Source organism: Chanodichthys erythropterus, chromosome 15 (genome assembly GCF_024489055.1).
Source record: "Chanodichthys erythropterus isolate Z2021 chromosome 15, ASM2448905v1, whole genome shotgun sequence".
NCBI classification, from domain to species: Eukaryota; Metazoa; Chordata; class Actinopteri; order Cypriniformes; family Xenocyprididae; genus Chanodichthys; species Chanodichthys erythropterus.
Genome location: NC_090235.1, coordinates 35977025 through 35992762, shown reverse-complemented (window position 1 = coordinate 35992762; position 15738 = coordinate 35977025). Strand labels below are relative to the sequence as shown.

Genomic DNA, 15738 nt, shown 5'->3' with positions numbered 1-15738 from the left:
AAATGCATACAAAATGCACCAAAAATGAATAATTCGCAAGAACATGAATAAGACACAACAAACCTCTTCCGGAAGCTCAAACGTGCTGCGTAACCATTGAGGTTCATTCTCGTGTGTTATGCAGCATGTTTGAGCTTCTGGAAGAGGTTTGTTCTTGTGCATTATTTATATCCATTTGAGCTTATTTTAAACTGATCAATGTTTTCATGTGAGTAAAAGCCTACATGAAATCTTTTCATAATATAAAGACGATCAAGTCTCTTCAAAAAAAATTTTGGACTAAACCACTCTATTCATATGGATTAGTTTTCCGATACTTTTATGATCTTTTTGAAGCTTCAAAGTGTTCATTGCAAAGGCAGTCAATGGAGAAACAGACATCTCTCAGATTTCATCAAAAGATCGGTAACACTTTATAATAATAACTGCACGCTATGAAGCATTAGTTAAGCATTAGTAAATAGTCAATTAATCATTTATAAAATATTAATAGACATTATTAATCAGTTTATAAATATAGCTATAAATGCTTTGTTCTTGATTTATAAGCATATCTATAATGTGTTTAATAATTGTGTTTTATACTTTATTAATGATAAATTTATCATTTATAAATTATTTACAATCCAGTTATTTAAGAGTTGTCAGTGGTTAAGATCATTTAGAAAGTGTAAGTAAATGATTAATAAACTATTTAAATGTACATTTATGCATATTATTATTTAGACATATAGTAATAGTGTCACAGACACGTCAGGTTCCACCTCACTCCCTTACCCACGCACTCTATCACCGGAATTCTAATCACCGCCACCTGAAGCTCATCACCACAGTCATCAGTCACACTATAAGAACCCCACACTCACACACACACATTGTCCGGTCTCGTTCGTGATACACCCCGTTGTACACTTACCTCAAGGACTCTCAAAGTGATACTTACCTGTCTTCATCATCTCCTTCGTCTCCATTGTCTCCAGTACTCCTCGTGTTCCTACCTGCCTGTGTGTGTGAGTGTTCCTGTCTGCCATCTCCAACGTCTCCTTCCACCATCAGCTGCAACACAAAGAAAAGGACAGTATTACCTCTCATTCATCTCCAAGACCTTCCTTATCACCATATATATATAAACAATAATAATATAATAAAATATTTCACAGTGTCAAAACTACCTCAGTACTAAAACATTAGACAACAGCAGTGCAGAACATAACTGACAGAGGTGGAAAGAGTAACAAAATGTTGTACTCAAGTAAAAGTACTGCTACTTCAGTAAAATTTTACCTAAGTACAAGTAAAGTTACCAGTCTAAAAATCTACTCAAGTAAAAGTAAAAAGTAGCTCATTAAAAATTTACTCAGAGTAAAAGTTACCAAGTTACTTTTTTAACAACGGGGGTGGGGTGGGGGATTCTAGTGTAGTTAAAAAAAGACAAGGGGATATAAATCTCAAACTATTTGTTTTTAATTGAAGGAACACCTTTACAAATTAAAGTGCAATAATAAAAATGTAATAAAATAAAATAAATAAAAATAAAAACCATTTAAATTATTCAGGGAGATACAAGTCATTTTAGTGCAGATCATCCCATAAAACATTTTAAACAATACAACCACTGAATATGGCTGTGAACTGTGGATTCAGTAGAGCATCCTTTTCTTAAATACAAATGAGTTATTACAAAACATTATATCTAAATTGGGCCAGAGACCTTCAAGTATTTAAGAAAAAACTAGGTCAGATAACAGACCTGTCGAATAACAAAACGCCAAGTGAACAACATGGTAACTTTTTATTTATTTTTTTTAAATGCCCTACCCTTCTGTATATCTTTACAGTGTATTTGGGTGTTCATCTTTACTATATGAACTTTTTGTTAAGTTTAAGCAGCAGTTGATTTTCAAAGTTATCAGAGTTCATTCTTGCCCGCTTTGCAATGAACAATAGTCCAGCGCTGCTGAAGAGACGCTCACAGGCGGCTGAGGCAGGAAGACCAGAGTTGAGTTTGAGAGAAAGGTTTTTGATGTGTGGAAATTAGTTCAACAGATCCATTTTGTTTGAGACACAAGCAAGGTACCCATCTAGCTCCCCTGTACCTTGTGACCTTCTGGACTTCATGGAGGAGAAGAAATCATCTTCATCTGATGAATGTTGCCCTACTTGCTCCACCGCTGCATCTGCCATCTGGTCAAGGTGTTGTCTCACATAGACCAGAGCTGTTGAGTGACAACACACAACAATGCATAATGAATATTTCTGTCAACGCAGAAACTGCAAAGATGAATTTTACTGCACTTACAACACTATTATTGAGTAGTAAAAAAGTAGACAAAACTGGGATTGAAATTAACAACTGATTACACTATGATATAAAACAATGAAATCATACCTGCTTCTATGATTTCAGCCCTCTCAGTCCAGGTGTACTTGAACTTTGGGAGAAGGATTGCGGCAGCAATCAGTTCAGGGTCGTGCATCATCCCACCAAAGCGCTTTTGGACACCATCCTGAACTGCTCTGATAAGGGGCAGACACATCTTGGAGGATGTCTCCAGTCTGCTGAGTTTGGCTTGTAACTGGAAGATCACTGGCAGGAGCCACCCCATGTGTGTGTTGGTCTCAGACTGAAGAATGTTCAATGCCTTCACAACAGGTTTCATAACAGTGCAATACTCAGTCAGGAAAACAATTTCAGCTGGACTCAGCCTGTAGGACATAAAACATATGCAACTTTTAAAAACTTTGGAATGGGCGTGGAATGTGTAGCTGAGTATGAAAATGTATTTTGACAATTTTACACAAATACATAAAAAAAAGAAATACAAAGGGGAACTTCGGGAAATTATTTTCATTTGTGTCATTTCATACTTATGAAATTATATTAAAAAAAAAAAAAAAAACTCACATTTTCACTTTGAATTCTTCACAGACATTTCTGATAGAGTCTTCACCATTCTCTTGTATGATCCTTATGATTCTCTCCACAGCCATGTATGTAGAGTTCCACCTAGTCTGATTTGGCCGGATGAGCTGGAGCTTGCATTTATCTTCAACTATTTCTGCTGCCATGTATGACCGACCTGACTTGTTCCACATTGCTTGGCATTTCCCAAAGGCTGCACGTGATAGCCGTTTGTATGTGTCATTGTTCTTTTCTGCCAAGGCAGCATCTGTTGTGGCGACTAAATTTAACAGGTGGCATGCACACCTTTGATGTGGAGGAAGCTGGTACTCAAGACCGCTGTCTTGTTCCAGGATGCTGAATGTGTCCAGGTAATCAGCTTTGGGCTCTTCTGAAGAGTCTTGATCTGATTCTGACTCTGCATCCACAGTCTGGCTTTGCTCACCAAACACACTGAATGCCTTGATGAAGTTTGAGCCGCTGTCTGTTGTGGTTTTTACCACTTTTCCTCTTATTCTATATTGACAATGAATGTCATCAAGAGTGCCTGCCAAAACATCGAAGGTGTGTGACCCTTTCAATCTCTGGCAAGCAAGTGCGGCGGATCTCCTCTCCAAGGTTTCCTCATCTATCCAATGAGCTGTCACCCCTATGTAACTTTGCTGGTGCGCAGTCCAGCAATCAGTAGTGGTGGCAACATAGCGGACTTTAACTGATTGGCAGCTTCATCAATTCTGGTCCGGAGAGTGGGTCTGGATATGACCTTGCATTGAGGATTCAGTGTAAGTAAAAGTTCTTTAAAAGCAGGTTGTTCAACCAAAGAAAACGGATGAAGACCCTCACAAATGAAGTTAATCATGAGCTTGTCGACCTTTGCCTGTGGCACATGTTTGTTTGCACCCAGTGCAATTATGTCACTTATTTTTGCTTGCTTGGCTGGGATTTCTGGTGGTTCCAGGGTTCGTTTCCGTGTTGCCACAAAGTCACTGAAGGCCTTCAGCTTTGATGGATGTTTTCTCTGTAACCAAAACATTTTCATCATTTAAATCAATGTCATGTTTGTTACACATGCTGAATCTGAAATATTTATATTTATAGATAGAAGGTTTTCCACACAAATCACATTTTGTCTTTTACATTTCATAATGCTTGCTCACTGAACCTTAAGAAATGAACATGACTATAAAAAAAAATACTGAATATAGTATAGACATGTTAATACATCCACTGTCATATTCATTCATATTAAAAGGGATAGTTCAATAGTTTTGAAGTGGGCTTGTAAGAGGTATTTATGCCTAGCCATTGTATTCAGTGTTTGAAAGTGCATAGAGATACACTGAGCATGTAGACAGCAACAAAAAACATTTTCCTCTGGTTTCACAGACCAAGCTTAAGGCTAGTCCCGGACTAAAAAGCATGTTTGAGCTGTCACAAATTAAAATAATTTGGTAATTTAATGGGACATCATTTAGCGTTATAAACTAGGTAAAAAACCAAGTCATTTGCAGAGCAGATTCAGAACTCAGAAAGTGAGCGCACAATTGAACTTCACAGTGACAAATCAAAACAGTACAGTAATGTTGTAATGTGAAACAGTAATGCTAAATCTAATGCAACAGCAGCAGATCTACTCTAAACTATAACACGTTTCATTAATTTCATGACACTTAAATCGTGACACTCGAAATAGACCTAGCTTAATTGTGCATCGACCACCAACCCTCGTGCTAACCAATATTAAAAATGTCGCGCACTGATGCAACGCAACAGTACAATAATTATGTAAACTAAAGATACAAGTAATATTAACTTAACTCAACATGTTTGCGCAGGTTTGATGTTGAGTTTTTATAAGCTGCCAGTTCAGTCGTCTTGGGCAAACACAGCTTACACTGCATAATAAAGCTGTTGCCTTTCTTGCACTTGATGTCAAAGTGGTCGCTTAAATATGGCCAGGGGTTTGCTTCATGAGAATTTGATGGCATTTCGCTTTCAGCTGGGTCTGCATCATCTGTTTTGTCCGTCTCCATCATTCTTGTGAGTTTAGCGCATTTGTTCTCCCGCCCAACAATCAATCAGTGCAGTAGTTTCCGGGGAGCGATTTTTTTTTTTCTTCTTCCCCTTTGCATTATTTTTATTTTATTATTTTTATTTTATTTACTTAGCAACGGGTATGCTTTAAAATGTAGCGAAGTACAATACTTAAAACAAAACATACTTAAGTAAAAGTAAAATTACAGATTTGAAAAACTACTTTAAAAAGTAGAAGTACACAAATAAACTACTCAATTACAGTAACGCGAGTAAATGTAATTCGTTACTTTCCACCTCTGATAACTGAGCCTTTAAATCTCCTTTTGTATAGCTTTACGAGGCATAAATAGTCCTCACTTTAGATGAGCTCACAAAAAAAGTTAACTGACAAGTACTAAATGTTTTAGAACTACCTGAATTAATTATGAATTACAGGAATATGTGTTAATAAAGCATTTATTAACACACAGAGTAACTATTACTATATGTCTAAATAATAAGATGTATAAATGTACTTATAAATAGTTTGTTAATCTAAATGATCTTATGAACAACTGACAACTCCTAAATAACTGGTTTGTAAATAATGTAATATATAATTTATAAATGATAAATTGATCATTAATAAAGTATGTAAATACAAGTATTAAACACATTATAGATATGCTTATAAATCAAGAACAAAGCATTTATAGCTGTATTTATAAACTGCTAATGTCTATTAATGCTTTATAACTGATGAATTGACTATTTACTAATGCTTAACTCATGCTTAATAGTGTGCAGTTATTATAAAGTGTTACCAAAAGATCTTCATTTGTGGTCCGAAGATGAACAAAAGTCTTATGAGTTTGGAACAACATGAGGGTGAGTAATTAATGACAGAACTTTCATTTTGGGGTGAACTAACCCTTTAAGTTAGCAATGAACAAAAACTCATTTTGATCAGTGAATGGATTCTGAGTTCTGCTTGCTGGCAAACATCCCCTCATTATAACAAACAATTATGTAAAAAAGAGATTCATTGTGCAGTCAGTTACATTTATTGTTACAGAACTTCTTGAGATCGCAATGAACTAAGATGAGTGAGATTTTTAGTGATGAGACCAGGAAGACCAGAGAGGGTGCTGCTCTTGTTTGGTGTTTGGAAATATTTGCTCTTCTTTTGTGTCTTTTATGTATTTTTGTTACCTGGAGAATCTTCTTTTTTAAACATATCGTGGCACTCATTGACAGAATGGATTGGTTCTGGTTTTTGACACTTTGGACAATTTTCTGGGCTGTTTGGAGTGCTCAGAAATCTTCACGCTACCCAAAACAATATAGCCAGGAATTGCTGCTTCAATTCCGTGGAAATCACCCAAGGACTGCGGCAAATTGTACTACAGATTGTCAAGGAAATACAAGGTATGAAAATGTTAATTTTAATATAAAGGTGAGGAAGAGGGGGAAACGTGGTGGAATTTGACTCAAGTTAAAGAAGCTTAGGTTCAAGCGTAGTCCACTGCCCAGCATAATTCTTGCAAATGTGCAATCCTTATGAACTAAAATAAATGAACTGCAAGCAAATGTGCTCTGTTTATGGGAGTACAGAGAAGCTTGTATAATTATTGCACCTACAGAGACCTGGTTAAATGGGAAGGCAACACTGAGTTGTCTTTGGATGTTTTTGGGGCGCCTCTATGGCTGGACCGTAACCCTTCAGTCACTGGAAAGTCTCAAGGAGGAGGTGTCTGCTTGTACATGAATAAACGATAGGAAAAGACAGTGATTGTGTGCGAGAAAATGTGCACCGCAGATATAGAACTATTGACTGTATCTATCTGGCCTTTTCTATTTCCCAAAAGAATTTCAGTTTGTTTCAATTTCATAAGTTTTTATTTCAGTGGTATACATTCATCCAAAGTCTGATGTTCAGAAGGCAATGGATATTATCAGCCAAGTGGTGCATCAGTATCAGTTGAGTTCACCGGATGCCCCCCATTTTATTATGGGTGATTTTAACTAGTGCTCTTTGGAGGGAGTTTTAAATTCCCAGCAATATATAGACTGTCCTACACACCACCATAGAACACTGGATCTATGTTATGGGCAAATAACAGATGCATATAGATCCTTTCCCAGATCTCCTATTGGTTGTGCTGATCATAATGCAGTCTCTTTGCAACCATGCTATAAACCAGTGTTGCAGAGAGCAAGGCCAGTCATTTGGCCATTTCAAAGATGGACTGATGAGAACATTTTACAGCTACAAGGCTTTTTTGATTGTACCGAATGGGACATGTTTAAAACTTGTTTTGTAGATAATGATGAGTTAGCTGATGTAGTGAGCTCTTATTCACTTTTGTGAAGAGTCGTTAATACCTGGGAAAAATGTAAAAATCTATGCAAATAATAAACCCTGGGTGGCAAAATCATTGGAATATGTTTTAAATAAGAAGAAACAAGTTTTTTTTTTTTTTTAATCAAGGCACATATTTGTAAAAGTGTCAGGTAAATAAACGAGTAAAATGGGAAATTAGGAGGGCATAAATTAAATATAAGGCAGTAGAGGAGGATAAGTTTATTAAGGGAAATATTCAGTCAGCCTGCAAAGGAATTAAAGCAATGGCTGGTGTAAATAATAAGGAACCAACAGAAATTTATTTGGTTAAGTCTATGACAGAAAATATGAATTTAATAACTTTTTGGGCGATTTGATACACATTTTTTATGATATGTGTATGGATTTTCACATTAATTCACAAACAGAGTAATATTTTCAGATTGATAAAGCCTCAGTTTTGAGGGTTTTGCAAACCACCCAACACAATAAAAGTCCTGGGCCTGACAAAGTGAGTGGGAGAGTTTTGAGGAGTTTTGTCCATCAGCTCTGTGACATCAGTCATTTAATTTTTCAGAAATCCATCAGTGTACCCATTCCTAAAAAGACCAATGCTAGACCAATGAACCATTTTATACCAATTGCTTTAACATCATTATTAATGAAGTTTTTCGAGAGAATTATTAAACCTCAGATAATAGAGTATAGATATACTAGTCAGTTAATGGATCTGCTACAATTTGCTTATAGGAGACATAGGAGTGTGGAGGATGCCATCCTGACTGTTAAATTTCATGTATTAACATGTGGATACTGGTGAGACTCATGCTCATTTGTTATTTATAGATTTTTCATCAGCATTTAATACCATTCAACCACTTCCTTTAGCTGAACATTTGGTGTCCGAATTTTATATTCCTAAGGGCTTGGTGGCCTGAATTTTAGATTTTCTGATCAGAAGATCTCAAATAGTACGAACAAATGGAGAACATTCGTGGGAGCTTTACTCTTCAGTGGGCTGCCCCCAAGGCTGTATTCTTTCACCTTTATCATTTATTTTATACACTGATAGGAGCAAAAGTCAATATCCAGGCAGGCACGTTAATAAATATGCCGATAATACGGTGGTACTAAGCCTGCTAAAACATGGCGAAACAGAGTATAAGTCTATTTTGAATGAATTTTTGGATTGGTGTAAGAGCTCTCATTTACAAATTAATGTTTCCAAGACTAAAGATTTGATAGACTTTTATAATACCATTGATATTTTTATCTAAAGTAGTTATTGCTGATAAAAAAGTCGAGAAGGTCAGCACGTATATACATGTATCTGGGTACAGTAATTGATGAGAAGTAAGTTGGTTGGAAAATGCAAATCTTACTGTATCAAACTAAAGTACAAAAACGGTTATATTTATTGAGAAAGCTTCAGTCCTTTAATTTGGATAAATCTACATTGATAATGTTCTGAAGATCTTTTTGTAACGAATGGAGACTCAGGCAGGGGATCCAAATGCAGCATTTTATTAAATGTAAGCGTGGTCGTACAGGCAGGATAAATCAGGAACAAACAGGTACAGCAGAGGGTAGGCAGAGTCGTAATCCAGGTACAGGCAGAGGTCGGGACTGGCAGATATCACTCACAGGTCGGTATACAAAGCAAGGGTCAGGACAGGCAGCAATGGGTCGATAACGGGTAGCAGGCAGGAACAGTAACAACAGACAGACAGGGTATAAGTGCTCGGAATTGCTACAACAGTAAACAAGACTTCGCGATTATATGGTGTGAGTGAGAGTCCTTTTATAGTCCAGGTAACAAGCTGCAGCTGTATGTGGCGACAGGTGATTGGTGTGGAGTGAACATGTGACTGACAGGGAGAATTGTGGGAAGTGTAGTCCGGGGAGTGACAGGAACAGACGGTTATCGTTACACTTTTATTGAAACTGTTTTAACTTGTTGGTTTTATGGATTAAATGTTAAAAGTAGATCCCAGCTGCAGACCATTGTTAACTTGGGGTCAAAGATTACAGGCTCTGTACAGTTGGGGTTGTCTGCTCTGAGTGAGAAAAATGTTCTTAGGAAGTCAATATCTTAGATGATTCATCTCATATTTTGTACTCAGAATTTTAACTGCTAACCTCAGGCAGATGATATAGAGTGCCCAAGTGGAGGACTATCAGAACCTCTACATCTTTTGTTTCAAATGAAGTTTAGACTGTAAATACTGTACCTATTTGAAGCATAAAGATATGGTGTAGCTTATAAATTTTAACTATATCTTGAATACATGAAGAAATGGAGCATTGTTAAATGTTTCATAGCTGTGTATGTTGTGATGTTTTATATTAGTTTTGTCTTGATGTCTTATATTAATTGTGTGTTTGTGATGTTGAATGCTGCATAAATTTCCCTGTGAAGGGACAAATAAAGATACTACTACTACTATATAAGGGAGCGCCCTTTGTGCACTTTCTGCTAAATCCAGCGTCTGTAATCTGTTAAAATTAACAGTAGTTTGTAGGGGTGGGAATCTCTAAAAAATACAAATAAATAATTACATTTTTTTTTTCTTTTTTTTTTTGTCTGTACAGATTTTCTTTTTTGAAAACTTGGTACTTTTAAAGCAAAGTATTTGTAATTATCCATAATGAATTACTTCCAATATCTTTTATTAATTGAACAAATGGAAGTGATTTGTCAAATCAGCTGGAAAGTTATATTTGCCAGCAAATGTCCCAGCATTGCAAAGAACCAATAGGAAAGGAAATGTGTGTTAAATTAATACAGACTTCAGAATATTCCAAATCACTAACATAAAATAATATAGTTCTAACCAACATCCTCCTGTTATGTGCAATAAGCAATATAACAATATTATATAATATTAATAATATATCAATAACACAACTTGTATGTAGTGTGGTTTGTACAGGGTTGTGTTTCCCTAAAGCAAGCATTTCAGTTTATTCATATGGAAGTTGAGCTTCACACTCACGCACTTCCATAGAAATGAATTGAAAATGCTCGCTCTGGTTCACTCGCTCCTTGCCAGTGGACACGCACTATTATGTGCACGCTACTGTTACATGTGCCCTGGGTCTGTGCTCTATTTTCATTATATGGACCCCATTTCCCACAGTTCTCCACCTAGGAACCAATCATGCACTCACACCTGTTTCCCATCAGTGACCCTTTATAAGCTGCACTCACACAGGGCTGAGTATTGAGTTTGCCTTGTATTCTACCTTGTCTATGTGTTCCTTGTCCTTGCCTAGCCTTGCCTGTGTTTTGACTCTGTGCCGTTTTTCTTGTTTGATGAACGTTTGCTGCCTGTCTTGACCTTTGCCTGTGTTTGGTTTACTCTTTTGCCTAGCCTTCCTGTATCTGTTTGCTGGTGTTTGACCCTCTGCCTGTACGACTATGCCCATTCTGTTTATTAAAGCCTGCACGTGGATCTCCAACTCTGTTGTCCCGCTCCCATCCGTTACAGCCACAGACTGTCTGGGTGCTGCACTTCCTCACTTCAGAGTTCTGCCTTTTGCTTTCCGTCAACATTACTTTATCAGTTAACATTTCGAAAATCGACTTTTGACATTTGTGAATTGATTTGGCATCGTCTGCATCAGGATGCATCTAAGAATCAAATTTTTACCCCACCCTTAGTGGGATATGTAGGTTGTGCAGTGGCAAGTAACTTAAAACTATTTCAAGGAAATCTATTTAAATGTGTTTTTAAATGGGAATCGCATCTCCTTACCCTGGAGTTGGTTCATCCTCCGCCTACGATCAGAAAATTCACTGTAAAACCGAACAGTGAAATTAATTAAATTAGTTTGTTTCACTCAAATAAAAATTTAAGTTCATTGTACTTAATAGAAAAAAGTTATATTTACTCAAAATTGTATTCTAATAAGCTGAATCTAATATGATTGGCCTTCTGCCTCAATCACTTCGATCTTCAGGGAGAGAAGTTCTTATTGTACCTAGATTTTGGCTAGCTTCAATGGGCGGCAGGTCATTTTCCATCATTGCACCTAAACTATGGAACTCTATACCATTAGCACTAAGGACAATAACCTCACTTTTGTTCTGTGTATTTATGTTGCATCTACTATTCTTTGTCTGTCACTTATTGACACAATCTTTTTTTTCTGTTGTTACTTATACTATGTTGTTTATCTGTTTTATGTATGTAATTGTACCATGATATACAACTGCATTCATTTCTATCCCTGGACTGGGCAAATGTCTACTGTCCACTTAACTGATTAATTGATTGTGATATGACTGTTTTTGTTTGTGCGAATTGACTGTCTATTATGTTACTGTTTTTGTAAAGCGTCCTTGAGTTTAGGAAAGGCGCTATAAAAAATTAAACATATTATTATTAATTGTATTATTATTATTGTTTTGGTTCCGGAGGAGCTGTAAAAGGTGGCTGCTGTTTTGGTTGTGGAGCTCGATGACTGATGTCTGTCTACATAAACACTGCATAGCATGAAAGGCACTCAAGACGTATGATGTCTGCGTGAGCAGGGTGCACCGTGCACAGAGAAGCTGATTGGTTCTCATGTTCCTTGGGTTACTTCCCCATTGGTTGTCTCAGTCATGCGTTCATTCAGTTCTTGTATTTATAGCCCTCATGTTCCATTGTTATCTTGTCTAGCTTTGTTTGTTTGTAGGTGTGTGTTAGTGTTTATTTTCAAGTCAAGTCAAGTTTTTGTTCATGTTTGTATTTTGCATCATCATTAAATACTGCACTTGGGTTCTAACTATGCACGCCTTCAGTGGACTTCATCTACGTTACAGAAATAAAAGTCATGAAATCAAAAACATGAACACAAACACCCATTACAGCCTGCCACAGGCTGGTGAGATCTGCCAGTTGCAGGTGGGGGAGGAGTACAGAGACGGCCGCCAGGCTAGACACTTTGTGCTTTCCATAGTGTGCTGAACCAATGTCATTCATGGCAGACCACACAATTTTTTCATTGACTGTAGCCGAAGAAGTGAATGCGATTGAAATTCCCATGTTTTGAATATCAGATATTCAGTATCAAGATTGGTTAAATACAGGAACTTGTCTAAGAAGAAAACACACAACACGTCTCACTTGTCATCACAGAATTGGACTAATGAGAATAAAGTGTGTCATAATCAAGGCTTTCGCAGCCGATTTTGAGCAACTGCAACTACCTAGGTGGCTGGTCTCATTTTGCTTTCGCTGTACTTTGATATCAAGTGATTGTAAGGCGGCTGCAGTGCAGATCAAAGTTGACAAATTTTCTAACCAGAATGCTTTTGTCAGGCTGCAGCCGATCTTTGTGGTTCCGCATGAAGTTGAACAAGCCTATTGTTATGTCATGTGGTTATGAGTTCTGGTTGTTCATTGATTGTCTTAGTCATTACTCCTTGTCTAAGTATTTAAGCTCATCTTGTTTGCCATGTATTGGATTTACGTAACCCTGCTGTTGGAGAGTTTCATATTCTTGTTTCAAGCCAAGCCATGCCAAGTCAAGTCTTTGTTTGTTTGTTTTGTTTATTTTATTTTGTTCATGTTTTAGATTCTTCTCAATAAACTGCACTTGATTCAAGTCTGTGAATCCTCTCCAGCCCGTGAGTCCACTCCAGAGTCTGCTCCAGCCCGTGAATCCGCTCCAGAGCCCGCTCCAGCCCGTGAGTCTGCTCCAGAGCCCGCTCCAGCCTGTGAGTCCCCTCCAGAGCCCGCTCCAGCCCATGAGTCCTTTCCAGAGCACGTTCCAGCCCGTGAGCCACAGAGGAGGTGGGCACTGAGTCACCGCCTCACCCACGTAAAAGGAGGCTTCCTCCATCCCTCAAGGCCCGTAGGCTTTCCTAGAGCCCGCTGTAGGCCCGGAGACCACCCCAGAGGTATTAGAGCTGAATGCTCTTCCTGTCATGGCCAAGAGGGCTGTCTTCACCTTTTATGTTTTGGCTGTTCTGCGTGCCTGGAGAGTGCACTTAAATTCTCTTGACCACTGACCAGTCTGCCAGCCCGAGCCCACTGCCGTCCCAGAGCTGCCCACTCTCCCTGTCAGTCCTGTCATGGCCAAGAAGGCTGTCTTCACCTTCTATGTTTTGGCGGTCTTGCGTGCAGAGGATGCACTCAGGCTTTTTTGATTCTGGACCAGTGTGCCAGCCCGAGCCCACTGCCGTCCCCGAGTGGCCAGCTCTCCTTGATACGGCCATGGAGGCCGTCACCGAGCGGCCCGCTCTTCCTGATACGGCCACGGAGGCCCCTTGGTCTGCCCTGCCAGTGCCACCCAAGCTTTCTGCCCTGCCGCTGCCGCCACCCAGGCCGTCCACCCTGCCACCACCGCCCAGGCCGTCTGACCTGCTGGAACCCGCCTGGTCAGTTCCACTAGCACCACCCTGGCACTCAGCCAGGACTCCAGACCTGCTGGAACCCACCTGGTCAGTTCCTCCAGCACCGCCCTGGCAATTAGCCAGGACTCCAGACCTGCTGGAACCCGCCTGGTCAGTTCCTCCAGCGCCGCCCTGGCATTCAGCCAGGACTCCAGACCTGCTGGAACCCGCCTGGTCAGTTCCTCCAGCGCCGCCCTGGCAATCAGCCAGGACTCCGGACCTGCTGGCACCAGCCTGGTCAGTTCCTCCAGCACCGCCCTGGCACTCCAGGCCAGGACTCCGACCTCACCAGAGCCCCCATGGTCTGTTCCTCCGGCTCCCCCCTGGCCTTCAGTCAGGGACTCTGGACCTGGCCCACCATCCCTCCCCCTGGTCCTCCTCCAGTCCACCTACCTCCTGAGAGTTTGTTTTTTGTTTTGTCAGGTGGAGCATCTGGTAGCCGCTCCGTAAGGAGGGGGTACTGTCATGATCACCAGTTGGAGTGCCCTAGTTAGCCACTAGAGGGCACTCCAACACAGACTATTGTCTCACCTCACTTGGACTTCAATTCCCATAACCCACTTCCTGGACTTATTATCCCGTCATTGCACTCTGTTTTTTTGTTTGATCATTAGTGTCTGGCTATTTATACCCTGTTTGTTTCTGCTTTTGTTATTGAGGTTTCGTTTATGGTCACTGGATTCACTGTTTGTTTTTCTTGTTTTGTGTGGACTGTTTTTGGATTTTGGTCTCTCGCTTGTATGGACTACGTTTTTGGATTGCTCTATTAAAGCTGCGTTTGGATCTAGCCTTCTTGTCTCTGTGCCATATGTGACACTAATAAACCGCTGCTGTCTGTCATTAAAGGGGTGGTTCAATGCGATTTCACTTTTTTAACTTTAGTTAGTGTGTAATGTTGCAGCTTGAGCATAAACAGTATCTGCAAAGTTACAGAGCTGAAAGTTCAATGCAAACGGAGATATTGTCTTGTAAAGTTATGGCATTTTAATGCCTAAAAAAACAACCAGTTTGGACTACAGTAAGCTTCTTCCCGGGTTGGTGACATCATAAACCCTGCAAAAAACTTGCGTATTCCGTATTCACCGGAATCTTGAGATAACAACACGTGATGTTATATTCGGTGCTGTTCACATCCTTTTGGTCCTTGGACTGGGAATTATGCGTTTCCATGGCAGCACTATCAACGCCTAAATCAATCTACAGCGGTCAGGTGGTACAGCGGCCATGTGAAAACAAACTGAAGCATTTAAACAGATCTGATAGCTAAATATTTTTTTTAAAAAAGTGAACGTTAAAGGTGCTAAAGAGGATGTTTTGTTTTATACATTTTTGCAATATTACTTGAAACTACTAACTGATAAAAGGCTATTTATTAGGTGCACTGAAAGGAATAATATTAATATACATCATCTGTGCACGAGGTAGGGCCTTAAAAACATCAGCCAATCATTTACGCGATCATCGCGTAAACGATTGGCCCTCTGGCTTGTCAATCACTGCCATTACGTTCCTTGTGAAAGACGTGCACGGATTCGCCCTCTGGCTTGTCAATCACTGCCATGACGTTCCTTGTGCGAGACGCGTGCGGCTGCGCGCTCCAGTAACTTTCCACACTCTACAGGCGCCGCATCCAATGTTTTTGTCAGGAGACAGGAGTAACAACTGCAGATTATGAGTTAACTGCGGTGAGTCCGACATAATGAATCTACTAACACGACACAGCGAATGCTGGTGGTAAACACTTGTGTTCCAATACTTTATTTTGTATTTGTGTCAAAGTGTTTAGATATGCTGTCACCAATGTTTTTTTTTTTCTTGCTGAGCAAAACTTTTCTCTGTTGAGCGCACATTTTGGCCACCTGATCAAAACATACTTTATATCAGAACCAAAGTGGACAGTGGGTCGTCTCTCGAGATGCAAACAAAACCACTTCCACTGGGCCGAACCTCTCGCATATCGACTTCACCACCACCTTGAAGCCTCCATTCCCCAGGCCTCATCCCCTTCCTCGACAGGATGTCTGCTCCCTGATTCTGGTCTCTGGGGACATACATTACCCTGAGAGACAAAAGTTTCCACTGGGACCACAG

At 39.4% G+C, this 15738-nt stretch overlaps 1 pseudogene; it reads right to left on the bottom strand.

The window, feature by feature from the left end:
* Positions 1–1860: 1860 nt before the first annotated feature.
* LOC137037178 (zinc finger BED domain-containing protein 4-like) lies at positions 1861–10691 on the bottom strand (annotated as a pseudogene).
* Between the last annotated feature and the right edge of the window lie 5047 nt (positions 10692–15738).